The following is a 16,227-nucleotide window of genomic DNA, read 5'->3' as shown; positions in this document are numbered from 1 at the left end:
AGAGCTCCCTTGACCTCTGTACTCTGGGAATAGGGCACCCCTGAAACTGCACTCTGTACATCTCTGAACTCAGAATAAAACACACATGTGGTATTTATTGCCCCTTTAAGATCCTTCCACTTTTGCAATTTGGCCACACACCCACTGTCTGATGCGGTTTTAGGGGGGGGGGGATTGAAATTGTATAGTCTTACAGATACAGCCGGCCCTTTGATGGTAACCATAATGATAATGCGGCCCCCGAGGTAATGGAGTTTGGCACCCCTGACATATATGAATTACACAGGTTCTGAGGCTAATATAATGCACATAAGGCACCAAGTGAGTTTAATTACCACCTTAATCATTTAAGGACAGGAAGGTTTTACCCCCTTAACCACTTGCTGACTGCCTGCTGCAGATATACTGTGGCAGGCTGACTCAGCTGTGAGAACATGAACAACGGTTTGCGGGAGCGCTCCTGGGGGCATCCCTGCCCCATTAGGCAAAGCCGATCCACAGGGCTGGCGGCCGCGATTGTCGCTGGGCACCCATGATTACTCCCCGTGGAGAGAGAACGACGGTCTGCTGTTGTAAACACAGCAGACCGTTGTTCTCTCTGGAATGAACACAGAGCACCTGTGATCATCCTATATAGGATAACAGGTTTTGTGTTCATTCCACAAGTCCCTCTTCCATACAGTTAGAAAACACCCCCTAGGCTCACACTTAACCCTTTGATCGCCCCTGAGTTAACCCCTTCCCTTCCAGTGTCATTATTACAGTAACAGTGCATATTTTTAGCACTGTTTACTGTAGTAATGTCACTAGTCCCCTAAAAGTGTCAAAAATGTCAGTTAGGGGTCTGATCTGTCCGCCACAATGTTGCAGTCCCGCTAAAAATCGCAGATTGCCGCCAGTACTAGTAAACAAAAAAATAAAAATGATATAAATCTTTCCCCTAGTTTGTAGATGCGATAACTTTTGCGCAAACCAATCAAAATACGCTTATTGGGATTTTTTTATACAAAAAATATGTAGCAGAATACAAATTGGCCTAAAATGATGAAAAAAAAAACATTTTTTATTTTTTTGGGGAATGTCATATAGCAGAAACTTTCAGAAAGTAAAAAATATATATATATTTTTTTTCAGAATTGTCGCTCTTTTTTATAGCGTAATAAATAAAAATAAAACTACACAGGTGATCAAATACCACCAAAAGAAAAATTGGGGTAGTGGGGTAGTGCTGCGCTACCTCTAGGAAGTAGTAGATAGTAAAATAGAAACAGCTCAAAAACATAAATGTAGGGATGATCGAACTTTTGAAAAGTTTGGTTCGACCAGAACACCCGAACTTCCTGAAAGTTCGGGTCCGGATTTCAGAACCCCATTGAAATCAATGGGACCCGAACTTCGGTAATCAAAAAACACCAGTTTGAATGTTATGCCTGCCTCCAAAGACGCCCAAAAAATGCCCAAAAAAACGCCTGCAACAACATACCTTGGCGTTTTTGTTGCAGGCGTTTTTTTGGACATTTTTTGGGCGTCTTTGGAGGCAGGCATAACATCTGAACTTCTGTATAGGGGTATATATACACACACACATATATGTATATATACACATACACACATATAGGTGTTATAGGAGCGGAGCCCTATGCCTGCAAATAATTTCATTAGTGCAGGCATAGGGTTCTGCTACTTTCACACCTATATGTGTGTATGTGTATATATACATATATGTGTGTGTGTATATATACCCCTATACAGAAGTTCAGATGTTATGCCTGCCTCCAAAGATGCCCAAAAAATGACCAAAAAAACGCCTGCAACAAAAACGCCCAGGTGTGTTGTTGCAGGTGGTTTTTTTTGGGCATTTTTTGGGCGTCTTTGGAGGCAGGCATAACATCTGAACTTCTGTATAGGGGTACATATACACACACAAATATATGTATATATACACATACACACATATACGTGTGATAGGAGCGGAGCCCTATGCCTGCAAATAATTTCATTAGCGCAGGCATAGGGTTCCGCTATTTTCACACCTATATGTGTGTATATGTATATATACATATATGTGTGTGTGTATATATACCCCTACACAGAAGTTCAGATGTCATGCCTGCCTCCAAAGACGTCCACAAAAAAGCCCAATAAATACCTGAAACAAAAACGGCCAGGTGTAAAAGTAGCAGAGCCACTACCCTGCTCTACTGCAATTCTAATACAAACAATCTTTTTTCTATGGCGGTCACCCTGACATGGAAGAGTTTGGTCACCCTGCCATAGCAGTCAGAGTCAGTTCACCCTACACTACACTACGGTCACCCTGACACTTAACACTTTCCCTACAGAAACTAGATTATTGAATCTAACTATAATGGAAAATAGTACCCTAACTACACTAGATATCCCTTTCCTCACACTAATAATTGCTAAATGACACTTTTGAAGCAGGAGTAACAGAACTGCTTCCAGTCTCTTCCACAGCCCCTGTATTACAGTGCTAGAGATTTGGCGGGGCTATGTTATATACTGGGGGGCGTATTCACTACTGATTGGCCTCTGGACCCCCTAGTCACTCCAATCACATTCCTAGCATCCTCCCGCCCCCTCAATTGGCTTTTACTGATGGTTCTGGTCCAATCACAGACTTTTAAAGCCCAGTTCCTGTCCCATTGCATTTTGGTCAGTTCTGGTTGCCAAATTCCGAACTTTTTCTGCAAAAAGTTCGGAATTCGGCCGAATTTCGAACAGTCAATGTTCGGGTCGTACCGATGGTCGACCCGAACCGTTCGATCATCCCTAATCTCTATCAGTCGAGCAGGAAATAGGTGGATATATGAAATGTAAACCAACTCATAAATATAAAACCAAGGTAAGCAGAATGTAATACCAGTAAGCAATAAATATGAAGAACAATAAATAGTGCGAGTGCAATAATAAAATGCTAGAGGCCCTGGATCTAATTGAGCAATTTGGCCGCTTCTCAGGCCTTAAAATTAATTGGGACAAATCTCAAATATTGCCCATAGACGATGTCTCCTCCTTCCCTATTGACCGAGTCTTCCCCTGCAGAGGGTAGATCATATTAAATATCTAGGAATCCAGTTTACCGGCTCACCGACAGACTATATAACTGACAATCTGCAGTCCCTGTTTGCTCTAGTCAAGACCAAGACACAAACCTGGGCCCGTCTCCATCTGGGGGTGATGGGCTGCGTCAATCTGGTGAAGATGGTGTTGCTGCCCAAGCTACTTTACGTGCTCTGGCATTCCCCAGTCTACCTCCCTCTCAAGTACTTCCTACAGCTGGAATCCCTTCTTAAGCCCTTCATATGGGGATCTAGCAGACACAAGCTAGTCTGGCGCAAACTTAAAAACCCCACTGATCTGGGCGGGCTTTAATTTGTATTATCTGGCATCACAGCTTTACCAGTTTTTCCACCTAAACAACTCAGACAGGGAGAGGTTCCTGGCTCTTCTGGCTCCCTCCTGGGCACATGCATCCGCAGATCCTTTGTCGATTGTTACAACGGGATTCTGAGGGGCTGAGACCCGCGGAGGTAGGACATCTATGCTCTTCCACTATAGACAAATCTGGGACGTGGTGTCTGATAAACTGGATCTCCCTTCGCTTCATGAGCATACACTGCTGTGGCATAATGCTCGGCTCCCCGAGTTCGCCTCCATCCCAGATGCGCATGCGTGGGCCCAGTTTGGAATTTGTTTCCTTTCTTATATGCTCACGAATGGCACACTCAAGACCTTTGATGCTGTAAAACGTCAATTTGGGTTGCCTAACTATATGTTTTTCCACTACTTGCAGATTCGCCATGCATTTCACTCACAATTGCCGCAGCCTGTGCGTGATATAGCCCTGATCTCCATACTGGAGGTGGTCAGGGGCTCAGACCCTAAACATCTCATCTCGAACCTTTATAATATACTACATTTACCAGCTTCTACGGTTTTAGCATATGCCCCCAAGACCAAATGGGAGGGGGATGTGGGAGCTCTGGAGGACGAGGACTGGGGTGACACACTTGACACGTGTAAATTGTTCTACCCCAAGCAGTCCGACCGCCTCACCCAAATGTACATCCTTCACTGAGCCTATCTCACGCCTACTATGACGGCCAGGTACAGAAGTGACGCTTCCCAACTCTGCCCCATGTGCCAGTCGGAGCGGGGCACCTTCTACCACCTCCTATTGAGCTGGCCGGAATTGCAGGGATTTTGGATGCAGGTGGTCAGATTTCTGCATGACACAATGGGCTCCCCTCTGACGTTAATCCCCAAGCCATGCTTGCTGGGGATATTCCCCGATACCAGTGTAGACAAATTCACTACCCTCTTCTTGCATGAGACACTATTTCTGGCTAGGACAGTGATTGCACGGCAATGGATGCGCGGCAAACCCCCCATGTTTCATGACTGGCTACGAGAGGTTAATAACACGCTAACCTATAAAAAGCTAATATATGCCCACCGCGGGTGTCCTTCCAAGTATAACAAAATACGGGATAGATGGATACAGGCTTCAGAGATATGTATTTAACTTTGCACTGTTTACGCTGCAATTTTTTTTTTTTATTCACCACATCTCCTGCTCTGGTTTACTGTTAGGAACATAGACCTATTACTGTTTCAGGTTTGGCAATTTTCACACTCAATACATGTGATGGATGTACCAAGGTATTCCTTCTTTGACGGTCTTTATTGTACTGTATTCTCATGACAGTTTCTCGATTTGTATTTTTTATCAATAAAGCACTTGTTTGAACGGAAAAAAAAAAATAAAGTGCTAGAGGATGGTGCAAATACTGATAAGAACAAAGGTGCTATATGCTGATATAGTCAAAAAGTGCCTAGTGCAAGGGGATAAAATAATGGTACATAATTAGTGTTGAGCGAACACGGACTGTATTATTCGTGTTCGTACCGAATAATTGGATTTTTTGTACCCGAACACGGACACGGACACTTTACTGTATGTTCGGGTAAAAATCCGTGTTCGGTCGTTTTATTTCCGGGTTTTGCATGCTTTGGCGCTCTTTTCATGGCGGGCTTTCAACAGCCAATCAACAATCGTTTAACTGGTGTGCCTTAAGCCATCCCAGCCATGCCTGCAAATGTCTCAGTAGCTGTGATTGGCCGTCTGAAGCATGTGACCAAGTCTTTATAAGTTCGAGGCAGCCGCAGCGGCGTCATTATGCTGCTTAGATTCAGGGACAGAGCACACATCAACGTGCTGGCTGCTGATTAGGGAAAGATAGGCAGGAAAAAACCATTTGTGTCCGGATAGAATTGAGGGACAGGTCGGAGTGTTTAGGCAGGGCGAGTTGTAGGCATTTTAGGGATAGAGTCTGCTGAATTATATAGGGTCAGTGTCTTCTACAAACTACAATCGATATTGCTGTGTGGGGGGTGGGGTCTGCACTCAATCCTGATCTACGATCTCTTCTCAATCCTGTTAGGGACAGAGTCTGCTGAATTTTAGGGAAACTGTGTTCTACAAACTACAATCGATATTGCTGTGTGGTGTGGGATTGGAGATAGGCAGGTGTCAGTGATCCACATCCATTTTTCTGTGTGTGAGCTGCAGTGAACACAATCTTTTTGGGCTGCAGTGAACACAATCTTTTTGGGCTGCAGTGAACACAATCTTTTTGGGCTGCAGTGAACACAATCTTTTTGGGCTGCAGTGAACACAATCTTTTTGGGGTGCAGTGAACAAAATCTTTTTGGGGTGCAGTGAACACAATCCTTTTTGGTGTGCAGTGAACACAATCTTTGTGGGGTGCAGTGAACAAAATCCTTTGTGGGGTGCAGTGAACACAATCTTTTTGGGGTGCAGTGAACAAAATCCTTTTTGGGGTGCAGTGAACAACATCCTTTTTGGGGTGCAGTGAACACAATCTTTTTGGGGTGCAGTGAACAAAATCCTTTGTGGGGTGCAGTGAACACAATCTTTTTGGGGTGCAGTGAACACAATCTTTTTGGGGTGGAGTGAACAACATCCTTTTTGGGGTGCAGTGAACAAAATCCTTTTTGGGGTGCAGTGAACACAATCTTTTTGGGGTGCAGTGAACACAATCTTTGTGGGGTGCAGTGAACACAATCTTTTTGGGGTGGAGTGAACAACATCCTTTTTGGGGTGCAGTGAACAACATCCTTTTTGGGGTGCAGTGAACACAATCTTTTTGGGGTGCAGTGAACACAATCTTTGTGGGGTACAGTGAACAGAATCTTTGTGGGGTGCAGTGAACACAATCTTTGGGGGGTACAGTGAACACAATCTTTGTGAGGTGCAGTGAACACAATCTTTGTGGGGTGCAGTGAACACAATCATTGTGGGGTGCAGTGAACTCAATCTTTGTGGGGTACAGTGAACACAATCTCATACTGAAGGTTTGAGGGTGCTGCCTGTTCCATACTCCCCCTACTCCTCATCTAGCCTTTTAGGGGTACAAACAATAGTAATTGGGGCCTAGTGTGGTTGTGTACGTGTGATATACATACACTTTTTTGGGATCATATTTTCTATTCCGCTATTTAATCAAAAACCTTTGGGGATCAGTTAAATTGGGGGATAGTCTGTGTTGGTACGTGTGAGAGAGATCCACCTTTCCAAGTTGTTGGGGTTCATCTCATACTTCTGAAGGTTTGAGGGTGCTGCCTGTTCCATACTCCCCCTACTCCTAGCCTTTTAGGGGTACAAACAATAGTAATTGGGGCCTAGTGTGGTTGTGTACGTGTGATATACATACACTTTTTTGGGATCATATTTTCTATTCCGCTATTTAATCAAAAACCTTTGGGGATCAGTTAAATTGGGGGATAGTCTGTGTTGGTACGTGTGAGAGAGATCCACCTTTCCAAGTTGTTGGGGTTCATCTCATACTTCTGAAGGTTTGAGGGTGCTGCCTGTTCCATACTCCCCCTACTCCTAGCCTTTTAGGGGTACAAACAATAGTAATTGGGGCCTAGTGTGGTTGTGTACGTGTGATATACATACACTTTTTTGGGATCATATTTTCTATTCCGCTATTTAATCAAAAACCTTTGGGGATCAGTTAAATTGGGGGATAGTCTGTGTTGGTACGTGTGAGAGAGATCCACCTTTCCAAGTTGTTGAGGTTCATCTCATACTTCTGAAGGTTTGAGGGTGCTGCCTGTTCCATACTCCCCCTACTCCTAGCCTTTTAGGGGTACAAACAATAGTAATTGGGGCCTAGTGTGGTTGTGTACGTGTGATATACATACACTTTTTTGGGATCATATTTTCTATTCCGCTATTTAATCAAAAACCTTTGGGGATCAGTTAAATTGGGGGATAGTCTGTGTTGGTACGTGTGAGAGAGATCCACCTTTCCAAGTTGTTGGGGTTCATCTCATACTTCTGAAGGTTTGAGGGTGCTGCCTGTTCCATACTCCCCCTACTCCTAGCCTTTTAGGGGTACAAACAATAGTAATTGGGGCCTAGTGTGGTTGTGTACGTGTGATATACATACACTTTTTTGGGATCATATTTTCTATTCCGCTATTTAATCAAAAACCTTTGGGGATCAGTTAAATTGGGGGATAGTCTGTGTTGGTACGTGTGAGAGAGATCCACCTTTCCAAGTTGTTGAGGTTCATCTCATACTTCTGAAGGTTTGAGGGTGCTGCCTGTTCCATACTCCCCCTACTCCTAGCCTTTTAGGGGTACAAACAATAGTAATTGGGGCCTAGTGTGGTTGTGTACGTGTGATATACATACACTTTTTTGGGATCATATTTTCTATTCCGCTATTTAATCAAAAACCTTTGGGGATCAGTTAAATTGGGGGATAGTCTGTGTTGGTACGTGTGAGAGAGATCCACCTTTCCAAGTTGTTGGGGTTCATCTCATACTTCTGAAGGTTTGAGGGTGCTGCCTGTTCCATACTCCCCCTACTCCTAGCCTTTTAGGGGTACAAACAATAGTAATTGGGGCCTAGTGTGGTTGTGTACGTGTGATATACATACACTTTTTTGGGATCATATTTTCTATTCCGCTATTTAATCAAAAACCTTTGGGGATCAGTTAAATTGGGGGATAGTCTGTGTTGGTACGTGTGAGAGAGATCCACCTTTCCAAGTTGTTGGGGTTCATCTCATACTTCTGAAGGTTTGAGGGTGCTGCCTGTTCCATACTCCCCCTACTCCTAGCCTTTTAGGGGTACAAACAATAGTAATTGGGGCCTAGTGTGGTTGTGTACGTGTGATATACATACACTTTTTTGGGATCATATTTTCTATTCCGCTATTTAATCAAAAACCTTTGGGGATCAGTTAAATTGGGGGATAGTCTGTGTTGGTACGTGTGAGAGAGATCCACCTTTCCAAGTTGTTGGGGTTCATCTCATACTTCTGAAGGTTTGAGGGTGCTGCCTGTTCCATACCCCCCCTACTCCTAGCCTTTTAGGGGTACAAACAATAGTAATTGGGGCCTAGTGTGGTTGTGTACGTGTGATATACATACACTTTTTTGGGATCATATTTTCTATTCCGCTATTTAATCAAAAACCTTTGGGGATCAGTTAAATTGGGGGATAGTCTGTGTTGGTACGTGTGAGAGAGATCCACCTTTCCAAGTTGTTGGGGTTCATCTCATACTTCTGAAGGTTTGAGGGTGCTGCCTGTTCCATACTCCCCCTACTCCTAGCCTTTTAGGGGTACAAACAATAGTAATTGGGGCCTAGTGTGGTTGTGTACGTGTGATATACATACACTTTTTTGGGATCATATTTTCTATTCCGCTATTTAATCAAAAACCTTTGGGGATCAGTTAAATTGGGGGATAGTCTGTGTTGGTACGTGTGAGAGAGATCCACCTTTCCAAGTTGTTGAGGTTCATCTCATACTTCTGAAGGTTTGAGGGTGCTGCCTGTTCCATACTCCCCCTACTCCTAGCCTTTTAGGGGTACAAACAATAGTAATTGGGGCCTAGTGTGGTTGTGTACGTGTGATATACATACACTTTTTTGGGATCATATTTTCTATTCCGCTATTTAATCAAAAACCTTTGGGGATCAGTTAAATTGGGGGATAGTCTGTGTTGGTACGTGTGAGAGAGATCCACCTTTCCAAGTTGTTGGGGTTCATCTCATACTTCTGAAGGTTTGAGGGTGCTGCCTGTTCCATACTCCCCCTACTCCTAGCCTTTTAGGGGTACAAACAATAGTAATTGGGGCCTAGTGTGGTTGTGTACGTGTGATATACATACACTTTTTTGGGATCATATTTTCTATTCCGCTATTTAATCAAAAACCTTTGGGGATCAGTTAAATTGGGGGATAGTCTGTGTTGGTACGTGTGAGAGAGATCCACCTTTCCAAGTTGTTGGGGTTCATCTCATACTTCTGAAGGTTTGAGGGTGCTGCCTGTTCCATACCCCCCCTACTCCTAGCCTTTTAGGGGTACAAACAATAGTAATTGGGGCCTAGTGTGGTTGTGTACGTGTGATATACATACACTTTTTTGGGATCATATTTTCTATTCCGCTATTTAATCAAAAACCTTTGGGGATCAGTTAAATTGGGGGATAGTCTGTGTTGGTACGTGTGAGAGAGATCCACCTTTCCAAGTTGTTGGGGTTCATCTCATACTTCTGAAGGTTTGAGGGTGCTGCCTGTTCCATACTCCCCCTACTCCTAGCCTTTTAGGGGTACAAACAATAGTAATTGGGGCCTAGTGTGGTTGTGTACGTGTGATATACATACACTTTTTTGGGATCATATTTTCTATTCCGCTATTTAATCAAAAACCTTTGGGGATCAGTTAAATTGGGGGATAGTCTGTGTTGGTACGTGTGAGAGAGATCCACCTTTCCAAGTTGTTGAGGTTCATCTCATACTTCTGAAGGTTTGAGGGTGCTGCCTGTTCCATACTCCCCCTACTCCTAGCCTTTTAGGGGTACAAACAATAGTAATTGGGGCCTAGTGTGGTTGTGTACGTGTGATATACATACACTTTTTTGGGATCATATTTTCTATTCCGCTATTTAATCAAAAACCTTTGGGGATCAGTTAAATTGGGGGATAGTCTGTGTTGGTACGTGTGAGAGAGATCCACCTTTCCAAGTTGTTGGGGTTCATCTCATACTTCTGAAGGTTTGAGGGTGCTGCCTGTTCCATACCCCCCCTACTCCTCATCTAGCCTTTTAGGGGTACAAACAATAGTAATTGGGGCCTAGTGTGGTTGTGTACGTGCGAGATACATACACTTTTTTTGATCATATTTCCTATTCCGCTATTCAATAAAAACCTTTGAGGATCAATTGAATTGCGGGATAGTCTGTGTCGGTACGTGTGAGAGAGATCCACCTTTCCAAGTTGTTGGGGTTCATCTCATACTTCTGAAGGTTTGAGGGTGCTGCCTGTTCCATACCCCCCCTACTCCTCATCTAGCCTTTTAGGGGTACAAACAATAGTAATTGGGGCCTAGTGTGGTTGTGTACGTGTGATATACATACACTTTTTTTGGATCATATTTTCTATTCCGCTATTCAATAAAAACCTTTCTAGGGCAAGATCTTAAATTACAGAAATATGAGGAGACCGTCAAATAAGGGCCGTGGCCTGGGTCGTGGTGCTGCTGGTAGAGCTCCTGTTGCAAGGAGAGGACATGGTCGATCTGTGCCAGCTACACGCACAAGTGAAACACCTTCCTCAAGTGTGAGTAGGCGACAGAACCTGCATCAGTATTTGGTAGGGCATCAAACGCCCCTAGAAGTGATGAGGCCAGAACAAGTTGAGGCGATAGTAGATTGGTTTGCTGCTGACAGTGCCTCCAGTTCCTTCACATTGTCTCCCACCCAGTCTACTGCAGAAAGGTCAGAGTTGGCACCTGCAGCCAATGTCCAACCGTCTTTCACCTCACCCCCTTGCAAATCAGGCCAGCAGTCTGAGCCCCAAGCCATACAGCAGTCTCTTATTCTTTTTGAGGACTCTGTCAGCAGGGTTTCCCAGGGCCATCCACCTAGCCCTGCCCCAGAAGTGGAAGAGATTGAGTGCAGCGATGCCCAACCACTTATTTCTCAAGATGAGTACATGCAAGGATCATCGCAGCACGTCTCCGATGATGACGAAACGCAGGTGCCAACTGCTGCGGCGTTCAGCATTGTGGAGACCGACAAGGAGGGCAGGGGTGAAGACTGGGTGGAAGATGATGTGGAGGACGATGAGGTCCTCGACCCCACATGGAATGAACGTCATGCAGGTGAACTGAGTAGTTTGGAGGAAGAGGCGGTGGTCGCACAGAGCCACCAGCACAGCAGAAGAGGGAGCAGGGTGCAGAAGCGGAGCGGCCGTGCCCTAGACACTACGCCCGCTACTGCCCAACGCAGCAAGGGAACGAGCGCACCAAAGTCAGCTCAAAGGAGTTCTCTAGCGTGGAAGTTCTTTAGAAAATGTGCTGATGACAGGACACGAGTGGTTTGCACCCTGTGCAATCAGAGCTTGAAGCGAGGCATGAACCTTCTCAACCTGAGCACAACCTGCATGATCAGGCATCTAAGTGCAAAGCACGAGCTGCAGTGGAGTACACACCTTCAAAACCAAGAAACGTCTCTGGCTCATCCTGCTTCCTCTTCTGCTGCAGTCTCGGCCGCTCCAGCCACATCTGTAGTGATACCGGCACCTGCCACCCCGCAAACAGACGATCTGTCAGCAACACCACCACCTGGGTCACCAACAACCATCTCCACAATGTCCCGTGGAAGCGTTCAGCTTTCCATCTCCCAAACACTTGAGAGGAAGAGGAAGTACCCCCCTACCCACCCGCGATCCCTGGCCCTGAATGCCAGCATTTCAAAATTATTGGCCTTTATTGGCCTTTGAAATGCTGTCATTCCGTCTGGTGGAGACGCACAGTTTTAAAAACCTTATGTCGGTGGCTGTCCCACAGTACGTCGTGCCCAGCCGCCACTACTTTTCCAGGCAAGCCATCCCTTCCCTGCACAACCAAGTGGGGGAAAAAATCAGGTGTGCACTGCGCAACGCCATCTGTGCCAAGGTCCACCTAACTACGGATACGTGGACCAGTAAGCACGGTCAGGGGCGTTATATCTCCCTAACGGCACACTGGGTAAATGCAGTGGCGGATGGGCCTGAGGCGGATAGCAATTCCACCACCGAGGATTGCAGGGCGCTTCAGTTTGCCTCCTGTTCCTAACTCCTCCTACTCCGCTTCCTCATCCTCTACCGCCTCCTCATCCGGACAGCGTAACACCTTCACCACCAACTTCAGCACGGCCAGGGGTAAACGACAGCAGGCAGTTTTACAACTTGCCTGTTTGGGGGACAAACCACACACCGCGCAGGAGTTGTGGAGGAGCATGGAACAGCAGACAAATGAGTGGTTGCTGCCAGCGAGCCTCAAGCCCGGCCTGGTGGTGTGCGATAACGGGCGAAATCTCATAGCAGCTCTGGGCCTAGCCGGTTTGACGCACATCCCTTGCCTGGCGCATGTGCTGAATTTGGTGGTGCAGAGGTTCCTTAAAAACTACCCCGATATGTCAGAGCTGCTGCAGAAAGTGCGGGCCGTTTGTGCGCACTTTCGGCGTTCTCACCCTGCTGCTGCTCGCCTGGCAGCGCTGCAGCGTAACTTCGGCCTTCCCGCTCACCGCCTCATATGTGACGTGCCCACAAGGTGGAACTCCACCTTGCACATGCTGGAAAGACTGTGCGAGCAGCAGCAGGCCATAGTGGAGTTTCAGCTGCAGCACGCACGCGTGAGTCGCTCTGCGGAACAGCACCACTTCACCACCAATAACTGGGCCTCCATGCGAGACCTGTGTGCCTTGTTGCGCTGTTTTGAGTACTCCACCAACATGGCCAGTGGCAATGACGCCGTTCTCAGCTTAACTATCCCACTTCTATGCCTCCTTGAAAAAACAATTCGGGCGATGATGGAAGAGGATGTGGCACAGGATGAGGAGGAGGAGGAGGATGAAGAGGTAACATTTCCAAGGCTTTCAGGGCAGTCATTCGCAAGGGGCTCCGAGGGTGGGTTCCTGCACACGCAAACGCCAGGGACGCAATTGTCCAGCAGGGGCACAGTTCTGGAGGATGAGGAGGATGAGGAGGAGGAGGAGCTGGAGGAGGAGATGGAACCATGTTCACAGCAGGGTGGCACCCAGGCCAGCTCATGGCCATCACTGGTGCGTGGCTGGGGGGATACAGAGGACACGGACCATACACCTCCCACAGAGGACAGCCTTTCGTTGCCTCTGGGCAGCCTGGCACACATGAGCGATTACATGCTGCAGTGTCTCCACAACGACCGCCGAGTTGCCCACATTCTAACTTGTGCTGATTACTGGGTGGCCACGCTGCTGGATCCCCGTTACAAGGACAACGTACCGTCCTTAATTCACTCACTGGAGCGCGATCGCAAGATGCGCGAGTACAAGCGCACGCTGGTAGACGCCATGCTGCTGGCATTCCCATCTGACAGCGGGGCCACAGTGGAAGCACAAGGCAGAGGAGGAGGAGGAGGAGGTCGCCAACGCAACCAGGGCACCGCCAGCACCTCAGAAGGCAGGGTTAGCATGGCCGAAATGTGGAAAAGCTTTGTCAGCACGCCACAACAAACAGCAGCACCAGCAGCTCAGATGGAACGTCTTAGCAGGAGGCAGCATTTTACCAACATGGTGGAGCAGTATGTGTGCACACGCCTACATGTAGTGAATGACGGGTCTGCCCCCTTCAACTTCTGGGTCTCCAAATTGGGCACATGGCTTGAGCTTGCCCTTTACGCCTTGGAGGTGCTGGTGTGCCCTGCAGCCAGTGTATTATCTGAACGGGTATTTAGCACGGCTGGGGGCGTTATAACAGACAAGCGCAGCCGCCTGTCCAGAGACAATGTGGACAAGCTCACGTTCATTAAAATGAACCAGGCATGGATCCCACGGGACTTTTCCGTACCTTATGCAGAATAGCAATGGATACCGACCTTACCCACCCATTGTTCCATTTTTGCTCTTTCTCACTCTTTTGGGGTGTACCCTCATTTAAAATTTTTGAAAAGAAGCAGTGTTGGCTACCTCGTCCTCCTCCTCAGGGCCAGATTAATGTAGGGGCTATTGGAGCTGCAGCTCCAGGCCCCTACCTTTTATATAGGCCCCGGGTTGGCCATATTCACTGTTACCGCTCTTCTGTCACTTGTAAACACAGAAGTCTGGCTTCTATGCTCGCTTCCCCAGGCAGCACCCTCAGAACCTCCCCACACAGCGTGAAGGCCGGACAAGGAGGGACAGTTGGCGATGCATGGATGTGTTTATGGGCTTCAGAGACAGCATCCCATGTTGAATTAGGCATGCATGGCTGCACCCTTCCTCCTCTGGGTGCATGGCAAGGCACGGCCCTTAAGGCCCTTCAAAATCCTCAGCACCAAGCCCATGATGCTGTTAATCCGGCCCTGGTCCTCCTCCACCGCCGCTTCCACCTACACCGCCCATAGGTGTGCGCAGCCTATTGCATTAAGGTGTGCACCCCAAAGTTGAAATACACATGCATGTGTTTGCCAGCAGGGAGAGTAATGTATCGGGGCCATGTACCTGTAGGCAAGGAGAAATAGAGCAGAGCAGGTCCCAGGGAGATCTTTCCCATCTCCTCACTGGCAATGCTATGTGCCCTAGGTGATTAGGGTGTGCCCAGGCACACCCAGCACACCCTGTGCGCACGCCTATGTCACCGCCACATCCACCACCACCTCAACCTCCCTCCTACTCCATATGGGCCTCGTCCTTCAGAGATGAAGAAGAACATTGTTTTATTTTTCTGTTTTTTTTTGTTGTTTTAAGTTATTTCCCTATCCACATTTGTTTGCAGAGCACTTGCCATGCTCTTAATTACGTTTTGCTGCCATTTGCAGCACTCTAGCCCTTTCCTTTGGTGTTTTAGAGCCATTTTAGTGCCTTAAAGTTCGGGTCCCCATTGACTTCAATGGGGTTCGGTGTCCGGGAAAAGTTCGGTAAAAGTCCGGGACACGGACCCGGACTTTTTTTTAAAGTTCGGCCGAACCCGTCGAACACGGACATCTAGGTGTCCGCTCAACCCTATACATAATAAATCATAAAACCATAATTCAAAATCATCACCAAAAGAAAGCTCTATTTGTGGGGAAAAAAGGATATACATTTTTTAGGGTACAGGGTCGCACGACCGCGCAAATGTCAGTTAAAAGTAATGCAATACCAAATCGCAAAAAATTCCATTTTTTTCTAAATGTGAGGGGGATGGGCTTATTGGATCAACACAGGGACCTGTGTTCCTAAATAGGAGGAACACAAGAGCCCTGTGATGATAACTGACAGAACAACGGTCTGCCATGTTTACAACGGCAGACCGCCGTTCTGTCTTCCCGGGGAGTGATCGTGAGTGCCCGGCTGCAATCACAACCGCAGATTAGCTTCCCGTCTCGTCAATTGCGGCACGCGTGCGCCCCCCATGCTCGCCCCCGAGGAGTGACGTATGGGAATGGTGATTCGCTGGTGCATTTTTGGCAGGGTTTTAACCACTTGCCTACAAGGCACTTTCACCCCCTTCCTGCCCAGGCCAATTTTCAGCTTTCAGCACTGTCACACTTTGAATGACAATTGTGCAGTAATGCAATGCTGTACCCATATGACAATTTCATCATTTTTTTGAGACAAACAGAGCTTTCTCTTGGTGATATTTAATTGCCACTGAGTATTTAATTTTTTTGCTAAATAAATGAAATAAGACTGAAAATGTTGAAAAAAAAAGCTTTTCTTACTTTGGCTTCTTTCACACGGAGTGGACCGTATTGCGATCCACTCCGGCACTTTTTTTTTTTTTTTTCACGAACACGGATGACACTTGTGTCATCCGGTCCGTATGTCCACATATCATCCCATCCGTTTGCGGATGATATACGGACATAATGCATGTCTATGAGGATTGTGGATGTCAGCGGATGACACCGCTGACATCCGATTTTGCATCCTTTCCGTTTTTTAAATGGAAGAAAAATAGGGTTCTGTTTCGTTCCAAAAACGGAACAGAACTGAAAGGACGCAAATCGGATGTCAGCGGATGGTCATCCGATGACATCCGCAATCCCATTGCCATGCATTATGTCCGTATATCACCCGCAAACGGATGGGGTGATATACGGACATACGGAACGCCCGTGTGAAAGGGGCCTTTCTGTTACAAAATTTTGTAAATAAGTAATTTTTCTCCT

Source organism: Pelophylax lessonae (genome assembly GCF_965119305.1).
Source record: "Pelophylax lessonae genome assembly, chromosome: 2".
NCBI classification, from domain to species: Eukaryota; Metazoa; Chordata; class Amphibia; order Anura; family Ranidae; genus Pelophylax; species Pelophylax lessonae.
The sequence above is the reverse complement of the archived record's forward strand: the minus strand, read 5'-3'. Positions refer to the sequence as shown.